Here is a 13,391-nt window from a genome sequence, read left to right on the forward strand (position 1 = left end):
AGGTAGCGTTTGGTAACGTTTACGATTTTGGTTTATATTTACAAAAATTTTATAAACTGGTTTTTGTTTATTTTTCGAAAAACATAAATAATAAACCCGTTTGGTTTGGACAAAATGTTTGAAAATTTTTGAAAACATAAACTAAAAAACATGTTTGTTAAGGCCTAATTTTTAAAAAAAAAAAATTAAATTTAAATTTTTTTTTTTGACAATGGGATCATACACATTATCCATAATAATCATATTGATACAATACCAACCATAGATAAATTTAATAACCATAATAAGCCATAATGTTCATAACAACTTACAAACCATAATAATAACATCTCAATTCTTCCACAAACCATAAAAAAAATCTTCCACAATCTATTATACGCATAAATAATATTTCAATTGTTTCCGATAGATTCCCAAATTTGACCAGCAATTTGATTCCTTACATCAGACATGTGACGTAGTTGAGGTTGACTAATGTCTAAGTCAATTGGTTGCTGAGAACTACTTCCTGCATGTGTCGAGCTGCTACTACCACCTCCACTAGGCCCATCATCTTCAACGATACGATCTGGATTGGCCCATTCAGCGAACAATGTGTCACTTTGAGAATGTATCCTTATCCAGTTGTGTATTGTACAACATGCAATGGGGATGTATCTCTGCGTCTTAGTTGAATACGGAGGCATGTCTCTCAAAATTGGAAAACGAGCCTTCAAGACACCGAAGCATCTCTCAATCACATTGCGCAGTGAGGAATGTCGGTAATTGAACATTTGCTTCTTGTTTCTTGGTTGTCGACGTTGATTACGAAACTCATTTAGATGGTACCTCTCACCACGGTATAGCGATAAAAAGCCAGGCATATTTGTATACCTCGAGTCGACAACATAGTATTTATCTGTTCAACATGTATGTATCTATTATTATGGGTTGACAAAAGAATATTCATCATAAATTAACAAAATTCCATATAATACGTACCTGTTGATGGCATTGGAAATAAATTTGCTAGATCATGTATGGTTTCAATGAACACTCTTGAATCATTTGCAGTGCCCTCCCAACCGGCTAATACATATGTAAATCGCATATCAAATGAGCAAACACACATTACATTTTGCGTTGTAACTGTATGCTTACCCCAAAATGGTATTTGCTCTGATGCTGGCACCCTTGCAGATAAGTGGGTACCATCAATTGCTCCAACACAATCCTATTTGACAAATGATTTTAATAATGCAGGATATTTTACTAAAATTTATACTTCAAATATTCTGTTAGTGATTACCTTAAAAAAAGGATAGAAGCGTGGATTATGACGAATTTCTGCAGGCACCTCATCAAAATCTGGAGGCCGTATAACTTGTTTACCAAGCCTACACACTGCCTTCAAGACTTGGTTGAAGTATTTGGAGATGGTCTGCCCAGAATGTTGGAATCGCTTTTAGACAACACGATTTCGTTCATTGTGGCCAATTGTTAGCAAAAATATACAAACTTGCTCTTGGACAGTCAGATAACGTGTGTGTTCCAGTTTACCATATACCTTAAGTGCCTCGCACAAATTAATAAATACATCTGGTTCCATTCTAAAATTTTCCTTGGACCTTTTTTCATGGCCATTCAATATTTCTAATACGTAGTTATGTCCTTGCAATATGGACGTTCGGCATGGTCTAGGTTGAAGGTAAGTATTACAATACTCATGTAGTGCTACACATACTAGAAATTGTATATTTTCATCGTCACTGTCTGAGTCAAAACTCAAATCAAGAGCATGCATCGGCTCCATATATATCACTGTGATATTGTGTTGACGCCTTAAAAACAAAAGTATTTGTGATAATGAAAATACATGAAATAATGGTCACACAAGAATTTTTTCTTTCATTGAATTTTTTCAGTTTGGTAACCATTTTGTTTGGTCTAATTCAAATGTTGGCTCCATATACATTGAATTTTTTCTTTCACTTGAAAATTTCTTTAAGGACATTATGTGGTCCAATTCAAATGTTGGTGAGGATGAAACAAACCAATTAACTTGAAAATTGTATAAGCCATGTAATCCCAAATTTTCACATTCATTAGCAAAGTATGTGATATGATCTGAACAATAATATAAGAATTTGTTATTTTTTATCCATGGAATTTGAACCTTTGATCCTCTTTATGAACCATAAAAACATTCCAGTAAATTTTTTTTTTAATTATTATTATCTTGTTGAAGAATAATGAAAAGGTTAAAGGTCATGGAGGAACAAATTCGTCAATTACGCAACTTAAAAGATGAAGAACAAAATTTATTTTATGTAGTATACTATGATGATTCAATAGTACTTTAATTTCATGTCACTTTAAAATAATTAAAATAATTTCATGTCAAGCCAAAGAAGAAATATGGGAGCGGTGACATATGCTACAAAGTCAATTGATTCTTTTTTAGGTATAGGCCCAAGTAGTTTTATTGGTCTAGTACATTGGAGGTCTTGATTAGAGATGAGGGTATTTTTGTTCAAGTTATGGACTTAAGCCCAAACAACGATCCTACCACAGAAGAGTTTATTGGTCTAGTTGAAAAAGAAGGCCTTGTTAACAACATTTTAGTATTATTTTAGTCCTGGTCTAGTTGCGGAAAATGTCTTATTATATATAAAAAGAGTATGCAATGCATTTCATTTTTGTTTTTTGGACATATGCTGGTGTTAAAAATTAGTAAAAAGTGATCTTATTCCAATGGTGATTCTATGGTCTTTTGTTGTTGTTGGGGTTACTAATGATTCATTTGGTGAAAAGAGGAGGAAACTTGTCTTATGTTTCTATTAAAAACGCATGTGTGAAATGTTTCTCTGAAATTCAATGCTGTTCTGATTGTTGATGATTGTTGAGGGAAAACTGCTGTTTGGAATTGTGGCCAGATTATGAATTGGTAAAGCATTGGGAACATGTAAAAAACTCAAAAATTTAAATACCAAATTATGCTTTTGTTCATGTTGCGAAGTTTCTATTTGGATATGTTCCAGATGTATTATTTCAATATTCTTGGTTTCTACAGAGACATTTATAAGCCACCAAAAAAATTAAATACAAAACAAAACTCCAAAAACTCAAACAATTTGTTGCACACAATAGTTAAATTGATATAAAATTTATGGGCAAGAAAAAACATAATAGAAAATAATATGTTAATTCAAACTACAACAGTATCAATAATCCAGATACATTGACACATCTCATCGAATAGGTAATGGAGAAAACAATGTTGACAATGCAGTGACATAAGAATTTTTTATAGAAGAAGATCATACATACCTTGCAATGCAGTATTGAGAATGCTGTGATATAAAACAATGTTGACAATGTTTCCCATGCAATGTTGACAATGTAGTGATATAAAAAATACTTGGAATGATTACTAACAAACATTATATAGGAGAAAATCCTTCAAGACTTCAACTAACCATAAACTCCCATAATAAAAAGAGCCTGTATACCAGTACAATAGCATTGTTCAAGAATAGTAATGGGAAGCTTTGCAGTACAAATGCATTCCAGAACCACCTTCAATTTTATATCTACCCATCTATCCATCTGTGTTTCCATAATACCATTCCAGTAAAATATTAAAAACATGTTGGATACACCTAACTCTGTTTCCATAATAAATAATTCTGAAACAAATAAAATAAAATAAAAAGTACAATACGTCTGTTACAGCACCAAATTTGTTACAGCACCAAATATTATCCAACAATACAATCTTGTTCACAGAATACACTAAGTTTGTTCAAATAAAAAGTACAATAAGTCTGTTACAGCACCAAATATTATCCAACAATACACTACCAAATTTGTTCCCACACCAAATATAAAATACAGTACCAAATATAAACTTCCATAATAAGTCTGTTTCCACAATAAACTACCAAATATTATCCAACATTAGTAATAAATTAAACAACACAAACACATATCACACTAAATCTGCAGCACTCTCTCAGAATAACTTTTAAAGATTAAGGACCAATCCCTCATCCTACTAGCAGGCATATCAACAAATACCTCCCTTATTATGGGATCCGATGCAAGCTTGTTCACAACTTTAGTGTAAGCAAGAGCAGTAATTTTCTCCATACCATGCAATAGTGCCATGCACTCTTTCAGTAATGAACATGAGGGAGTAGAGCCACCTTCAATTGAACCATTGCCATCGCCAACATTAGTAACTGAAGCACTTGTGAAGCGCTTTTCCATTAGGTCTACCTTCCTCTTGCTATTTGCACTCATTTCTTTGAGTGCTTCAGAAATATTAGATTGAAAAGAGCTCATCTTCTTACTCTTTTTACCTCCCATTTTGCCCTTGCCCTTGCCCTTGCCTTGGCCATCTCCATTGTCATTATCACTATCAATTTGTAATGCATCTAACTCCTCATTCTTTACCTTAAATTCAGGATCAGAACTGGCACTACTTTCAGAAGGTGATTTGGTGGAAGGGAAAGCTAATTTACTAGTTGCGGATGTGTCTCCTAAGATACGAGACAACTCATGGTAGTAAACCATCCCTTTCTTCCTAAACCTCTTTGCATGGGTATTAACCTACAAACCAATGAATTTCAGGTTAACATGAAGAATTCTCCAATTAAATGTAGCAAAGAAAATGCAAAAAGTTAATTAAACCTTGTAAAGGGCTTCCCAAACGTCATCCAGTGCAGTGATAGTAAGTCGCTGGCTATCCCAACCAATAACAGTATGCTTCAGTAATGATGTAAATTTGTTGAACATAATACGCAGCTGATTGTATTTGTTCCGAAGCTAGTGTGCGTTATACTGGTATTGGGTTTTTGCGTTCATTTGATCTCTCAACCTGTTCCAAACTTGTTTAGTGAATGTTCCAGTTATTTTACTATTCTTGGTTTTCACCTCCTCATCCATGAGGGTAATGAAAAGAGCCTCATTTGCCTGAGGCCATAGACCACTGTTTCCTCTACCAACTTCAACAATATCATCATCATCAATGGGAAGATCATAGTGTATTGTTGTTGCCATTGCCTAAATATGTATATTTATTCATAGATAAACAAATTTCAAAAAAATATAAGTCAAATGAAATGAAAAGGCATTGAAGAACAAGCACCAGTTAAAATAATATCCTGTGGGTTGGTATAGCAGTCATCTTTTTAAAGTAGGGGGGTAAATATTGTATACTTTGTATAGATTCTTGTATTTTGATTACTTGAAGGAGTAATCCAGCAGAATTCCTAAGTGGAATAAATATCATAGTTGTCTTGAATCTTTATATGCCAGTGCTGCAAAAATGATGCTACCTTATTAGCGCAAGACTCTTTTGCATCGTCCCCTTTACTCACATCCTAAAAATCCATGGAACTCTACTTTCCAAAGGGACTGGACAGGAGCTGGGGGGACAACTATCCAAAGAACTCACCCTTGCTCAGGCCAAACTCTTTCATCTCAACCAGTTATAACATGGCTCGGCCAAACCTTGTCATAAATAATGATATGAATTTGATAACAGTTCTAAATGTGAGTTCTGTTGTGCGAAGATGTAAGCATAACTTTCATTTTTCATCAATAGAAACTAAGGCCTCGTTTGGGAATAGGCTAATTTAGTAACTTTTTGGCTATTTGGCTAAAAAGGTAGGTAAAAAAAACTTGTATGTTTGGGATGACTTTTTGGCTAATTACGAAAAGATGTGCAAAAAGTAGAGAGAAAAGAGAATCTTTGACTTTTTGGTATGAGTTGTTGGCTTTTTGGCTAATTTAGTAACTTTTTGGTTAATTAGCTAAAAAAGTAAGTCCTCAAACGGGGCCTAAATTTATGTTTATGCTGCTTTTTATTCAACTCACTGGATCTCCTACTAGAGGATGGTTAGATTGTTGACCTGAAGATAATTTTGGTTTCTACATTCAATTTCAATTGAATTTATATATCAACTGGAGTTAATCATATTATTACGTAAATATAGAGTTTATGAGTTATTTCTGGGCTTTACAGTCCCCAGATTTGGATGCTGAATAGTTTCGCTCAAATGTTTGCCTGTCTGATGATCCTATATGTGGGTCTAGGTTACGTGGATAGTGGGTCACCAACAACTGTTGGTTCCAGCAGGTCATGGAAGTCTATGGAAATGGAAATTCAATCATTGCTTAAGAAATTATTGGATATAAATGATGCTATGAGTCGATGCGCTGCATCTGCTACTCCTACTACTTTAGTTACCCAAAAGCTTGCAAGGCATAGAGACATACTTCATGAATTTACCCAGGTTTCTTTTATTCCACTTAGGAATTCTATGAGTACTCTTTATGTGTTGTGTTGCTCATGTTGTGAAGCATGCCATTTATGCAGTTATCTATTTTGAGCTAAAAAGTTAACAAAAGTGATAGACAAATTCTCATTCTTGCTAACCTAAAAGCTGTGACATTGTTATTCAGGCAAATCAGATGATTTATTATATTATAATATGTTATAATGTTTTTGAATATAGGATATACTAAAGTGAGCTAAAGCTCTATTAAAGGAAGATGACACCAAATATCACTCCCCTCAATGTGTGAGATTAGGTTTTCTCTTTTTATAATTAAAAGAAAAGTTGTGGATGTATGCTCTTCATTAAGTTTGTTTGTTTTCTTTTTTTCTTTTTCTTTTTTTTAATAAAAAAAAAGGAAGAAGAAATATATATCAAAAATCAAGACATGTTTGAAAGGACCTAAGCAGACAATTAAAAGGTCACTTTCCACAAATAAAGTTACGTAAAAATTGATCTAGCCTAAAGGGATCCAAATATAAACTTCCATACTCTGTTTTTAACTAAAGGGATCCAAATAGATACATCTATGAAAGCATGCCCAAGTTTTTAACTTGATTAAATTTGTTCTCCAAATTTCATTACAGTAAAGACCAGTTACAAGAGGCCTAACAGATTTAAATTATGTACTCTAAATTTAAAGTGAAGAACAAAATGTAGCACAAATCTACAATATATATATATATATATATATATGCAGAACCTCCACCAGAACAGGTTTACAAACAAAAAAAAAATTCTGCATAACAGATTTCTGGTTCGGGAAAAAATCTGCAGAACAAAATATAGTACAGATCTACAAAATGTAGCACAGATCTACAACCAACCATGGTAGAACAGATTTCTGGTTCCAAAATTTTGCATAACAGAGAAAGAGAGACTGACCTGAGAGTGAGATCAATGTGGTTCGGAAATTTTGCAAAAGATCTGCAAAACAGATTTGTCGTTTCAAAAAAAAAAAAAAAAAACCACCATGGCACCTCTACAAAGATTTGAAATCAATTTGTTGACAGATCCATTTGTTGTCATCGAAGCTACCATCGAAGCTGCCATCAAATTGATCTCAGCTGCTATGAAATCAAAGCTGCCATCGAAGAGAGAGAGAAGAAAGAGACCTAAGTGCACATGGAATCGATCTGTCAACAAACAAACATACCCTAATTGTCTCATCATTAATTGATTTCATTACAGATCTATTAACCTACAAACCATAACAAGAGAGAGAGAAGAAAGATATCTGAGATCATTTTTTTTTTCAGATCTACAAAGATCTGCATGTTTGCAACATAATGTTTTAGAAAAGAAAAAAAAAATCGAAGCTCGGTGAACACAGAGAGCAAGTTCAGTGAACACAGAGAAGAGAGGGGAGACAGAGAGAGAAGAGAGGGGAGACAGAGAGAGAGAGAGAGAGAGAGAAAGAAGAGAGACTGACCTGATCTGTGAAGTTCAAGTCAACATGAATGAAGTGGAGGAAGATGAGATACAACTTTAGCTTAACGTTGGGACAAAATAAATTCAATTTGGGTGCTGCGGAGATTTGAACCAGGGTCAAAATGCCAACAATTAATGCTACAGTAACTTCCGCTACAGTGCCAGTTTAATAAATCAACGAAAACACGTTTTTCCTGTTTCCATTTTTGGGGTGAAAATTATAAACTGAGAAGTAGAATTATAAACCAATTTTTTTACCAAACGAGTTTTTAGCACAGTCTTTTAAATTTTTCTAAATATAAACTGTAAACTGAAAATAAAATGGTTACCAAACATACTGTAAGCATTAGGTTTTTTTTTTTTTTTGGCCGCAAATGTGGTGGTCGTCTTCTTTGCTGCCCAGAATTTTTTTTTTTAAAGTACGGATGAACAAGAGATCTCTATAAAACTATCCCTAAATCTCACTACAAGGGAAGATTGAAAGAAGAAATATAAAGTTTAAACAAAAAGGAAGGATTTACCTTTAAATAGTGAAGAAAGAGAGAGAAAGAAAGGAGATTCGCCCAAAAAAATGGTGGTCGCTGGAGATTTGATGGACGGAGAGGAAATAGGGTGCCGACAGTGAGGCTTCGATGGTAAAGTGGTGGAGAGAAGAGTTTGGGGGTTGGTGATGGTGGGAAGAAAAATGAAGAAAGTTGGTGGTGGTGATGGGGTTTGAGTGAAAGAAAAAAGGATAAAGAAGATGATAAGGTAGAGAGAGAGAATCTGTGAGAGTGAAAGGAAAAGTGGGTCTCTAGGTTAGATATTCAAATACTCGCAAGTAAAGCACCAAAGTACTCAACATAGATAGCTCAAGTGGAGATTGGAGACAACGGTCTACACGTCAAGCATCCGCAAGATGAGTAAAGCGTTTTCATTAAACCACTGTGAGTATTTTCCCCTTTGGTATTTTGCTTTCATAACTTAGCACACAAGAGTTGAAACCTAGTGTGTGTGTGTGTGTGTGTGTGTGTGTGTGTGTGTGTGGTGTATGCACGGGCGTCGTTCTTGCCGCCCTGAATTGGGTAAATATGTTGGCTTATTTTAAATGGAAAGAATCACAACCTCCATCTAACCTCACTCTTCTCAAAAGAAAAATATTAAATTTTACTTAGGAAGCAGATAAGTTATTTTGTTGTTGGGAACGATACAAGAGCTATCTAGATGCTTGTCCACAACATGGGTACAAAATGACTCAACTCATTGTTTTCTTTTACAATGGGTTGAACTCTTAAACAAGTCAATTTGTAGACACAATGTGGTCAACTGAAAATGTTGAGATGTTCGCAGCTGAGGTGTGGATTTCATTTGACCAACTCATTCAAGACTTTCATAAAAGTGCATGCTGTGAGATTTTTGAAAAAGCATTGCAAATTGAACCTAGTGAAACCACAACACATCTCTCCAGTGATCCAACAACTGATATGGAATTAGTTTTTTGTCAATTGAGCCTATCGTTGCACCCATAAATATGACAGAAACTCTCTCTCCATAGTTTTGGCCTCTCATGTGGTTGAAATTGATAAGGATTTAACTGTAGAATATTATAGTGATAAAGTAAATCAGCATAGGTGGGATTTTATTTTTGGTTTTGATCTTATTGTTTCCATCCATGAGATTACTTTACACACTATACTTTTCACACACATATTTTTCCACCCCGTGAATCCTCTTCCCACAAGTCATTTACAACCTAGTCCCACACTGTTGGACGAGTTGATTTATTTTCATTACAGGGACCTATATCTCATAAATTGGAAGAAAATGCGAAAATAAGTTTGTGTTGATATTTGGTTGAAGACAATAAATTTAGCTCTTCTCAGGAGAAAACCTGAGCATTTTAGATTTATTTATTATTTTGTGTGTTTTCAATGTGGTATGTCAGTCACCACACACACACAAAAAAAAGAAGCATATGGGTGTGCGTTTGGTTCGTATCTGCCTCGCTGGATGTGCACCTACAATGTCTGGTAATATTCTCTCTCTTCAATATTTACTTCGCATTTGTTTCCATTGAGGCCAATGTCATATTCAAGTTGGAGGGATGATGGTATTTTCCTTTGTGTACTTCTACTTGGCTTATAATTCATAATTCATATTTGTATTTGCTGGACTTAATTGCACTACTTTGCTTAATGTTGACTTGTTGCTAGTAAGGTGGTAATATAAGCATATGTTACTTGAAGAACATAGTAGACTTGTATGAAAAGGGTTTATTGGGTAAAGACTCGCATGTGATGTTTGCATTAGAATAATTGCTTGTAGTTGTGGTATTAGCACACTTATCATGAGTATGTCTTGTTTCACATAAACACACTATCATAGCGGTAACCTCTCTATTATAATCCCTGGTGTACATCATTGATAATTGCTAGGGTTGCATAAAAGACTAAATGAGTAGCCTTGATTCTCAAAAAAAAAAAAAAAAGAAGAAAAAATTAAGAAAAAAGAAGAAGAAGACTTGTTTGAATTCGTAGCCTCTTTAACTCTAGTTATTAAGCCTGTAGGAGTGTCTCTACACCTAGTGCCCTAAAATTGTCTAGTTTGGGAGTCATTGAATCAATACTTGCTACATGGGTTAATTATAAAGCTTAAGGGACCTAGACATTGCATAGTTAAGGAAAAATAAAGAAAATGACTTGTTCGGATTCGTAGCATTTTCAGCTTACGTTATTAAGCTCGCAGGGGTGTCTTCACATCTAGTGCCCTAAAACCATCTGGTTTGGAAGTCATTGGCCCAATGCTTGTTACATGGATTGATTAGAAAGCTTAATAGATTAGGACATTGCACAATCTTTCAAAAAAAAATTTGGGAATCTTGGTTGTAAAAGTTTAGTTTTTTCTGAATATGTTAGGTGTTGTTGTGAGTTACATTAGGCTATTATAGTAGACAGTTAACTAGTTATAGGGATTGCACTTTACACTGAGGGTATTAATGATGTGTCTACTAGCATTCACAAGTACATGGAACTTAAGTTTTGTAATATTGAATTGCGATCTTTGCTCAATAGATTCCTTCATGCTTGTCTACTGTGCCTTCCATGACTCATCATATCTTAATATTGCACTGTAGTGGCAAATAAGTTAATTCTTGAGTTATGTAGTGTGATTAATTATTGTTGGGTAGATGTGAATATGTCAATGTTTGTGGGTATTATTTTTGAAAACCCTCACGAGACTATACTCGTCCACTTAGGGTAACTTTGTAACTTAAAGGCTTGTTACATATGCTAAATGCAATCGTTCTTCCCACGAAAGAGAAGGTAGCTAGATTTCGTTTAATTTTATTTTTCTTTCTTTATTCCTTGCTTAAGGACTAGAAAGTTGTAAGTTGGGGGATGTGATTGAGACCGAATTGTACACCACTGAGGCTGATAATTAGGATCCCTTAACCCAACTTGTCTGTCAAATTATATATTTTATACATGTTGCATGTCAATCAAGTTGGACACAGTGGGAGCATAAAATGAGAAAAAATGCAGAAATTGTAGAGAAAAATGCTTCATACACGTGCGGAGGCCCATTCCTGTACGTACGGCCCATCCATCGTAACCAAACAGACCCTAAAGAAATCGCACGTGCAGAGGTCCATTCCTGTATGTGCGGAACCCTCGCCATACGTGCGGTGGAAATTCTCACACGTACGGCCATACCTCGGGAAGGGTGCATGACGTTTTGAATGTGAGGAAAAATTGTAGAGGTATAAAAAGATAAAAAAAGAAAAAGAAAAAAAAGAGGCTAGATTAGGGTTCTGAAAATTCGAAGAGAAAGGAAGAGGCTAGGGTTTGGAAAAAGGGGATTCTCAAGCTCCAAGGCAATTTCCAGTGAGGGTTCTTCTTCTTTTACTTCTTCTCACTCCTCCATGAGTGGCAAGGCTCCTCTTTCTAGGGTTTTGATGAAACCCTAGCCAAGTAAATAGGGTTTTCTCTTTGTTTTTTGATTATGTAAAGGTTTGAACAAATTGTTTGGTGTTTAAGAAGTTTCAAATATATATTTTCCATTATCTCTTTAAGTATTCTGCTTTCTGTGATTGTTGAATGCTTTCCATACAATGATTTTTTATTCTTTTATATTCAAGGTATGAGATGAGCCATACTACGAGGGATGAGTCATGTTGCTACCCTAGTTTAGAGCAAACAACTTGTACTACTTGAGATGGTTTGTGCTCGTACATTGAACGTGATAATTTTCTTAATCAATGCTTCGAGCTTGTAGTTGCGAAGTATTATTTCGTTCGAACTGTAACATAATTGATTTTCAAATTGAAACCTTATTTATGTAATTAGTGGTGAATTCATTATCCTAGATTTTTCCATAATCAATAATTCCAATTTCATTTATAATTGCTACTTTTATCTCTTAGATTATTTTATTTATTATTAGATTAGTTTATGAATCAACCATCTCTTCAATCAAAATTAATTTAGGAATTTAATAATTAAATTAGTTTAATTTCACAATTGTCTTTGTGGATCAATACTTGGACTTGCTATTATTTTAAGGAATTTGGTACAGTTTAGAGTTTATTTTTTGTGTGTGAAACGACCTATCAAAATATATAGTTTGACAAGTAAGTAAAGTTACGAGATCCTAATTAACGGCCTCAGTGTTACACAATTCGGCCTTAATCACTCCCCCTCTCTCTTAGCTTCAAAATTCATGTTTTTCATATTTTCTTATTCATCTAGATAAATTTTAGGTTGTGGGTAGATTTTCAACAATTGTTTTGATTTAAGATTTGTGGGTTACTTGTTTTCTTACTCATCTAGGGTAGTTTTTGCACGTTAATTCTAAACTGTTAGATTACTCAAATATCATCTTAGCCATTAAAATGTTTAATGGTTAAATATAGGCAATCGGAGTAACTGTTTAACCTTGCTATATTGTCTCTTTCTATGCTCTATCTCCTTTGCCTTTGCTCTCACTCTCTGGTCTGGTGGTTATTTCTTAAATCCTTCCCCTTCCCCTTCCACTAAAAACTCTATTCACTTTCATTTTTATCCTATTTTTTTCCCTCTCATTCTCCAAATTATCTTAGAATTTTGAACGAGGTTTAGTGAAACCATGACTTAGTTTTTGATGAGGAACTCTAGGGTTTTTGCCAAACTTGATAATGATTTTACACTATTTTTGTCTGTAGGGTTAACATTAATTAATTAATCTAGTATTTAGGAACCATATTTTTACTTTTAGGGACTGATAACGATTTTATACTATTCTCTCTAGTGTTTACCTTTTTGTTTGAGATTTATTTATTTTTGTTTTGGGATTTGCTAAATTGGATTTACACTTAAAAACTTTAGTTGGGTTTGCATGGCCCAATATAAATGTTGTTGTATTTTGATCTTCATGGCCCAATTGTGTTTTTGTATTTGTTTACATTTTTGGTTTGAGTTTTAAAATATAAGTAGTTTCATTCATATGCAATATGTAATATCCTTAGTTGTTAGTTTCCATTTGTAGAAAGCTGCATTGGTTGCATTATCATTGATTATTGTGATTCAATTTGTAGAAAGCTGCATTGGTTGCATTATCATTGATTATTGTGATACTATGTTGGGCGTGATAATGTTCATATAGGTGTCAATCATAGTAAAA

The sequence above is a fragment of the Camellia sinensis genome, chromosome 15 (assembly GCF_055761805.1).
Source record: "Camellia sinensis isolate YWXY chromosome 15, ASM5576180v1, whole genome shotgun sequence".
NCBI lineage: Eukaryota > Viridiplantae > Streptophyta > Magnoliopsida > Ericales > Theaceae > Camellia > Camellia sinensis.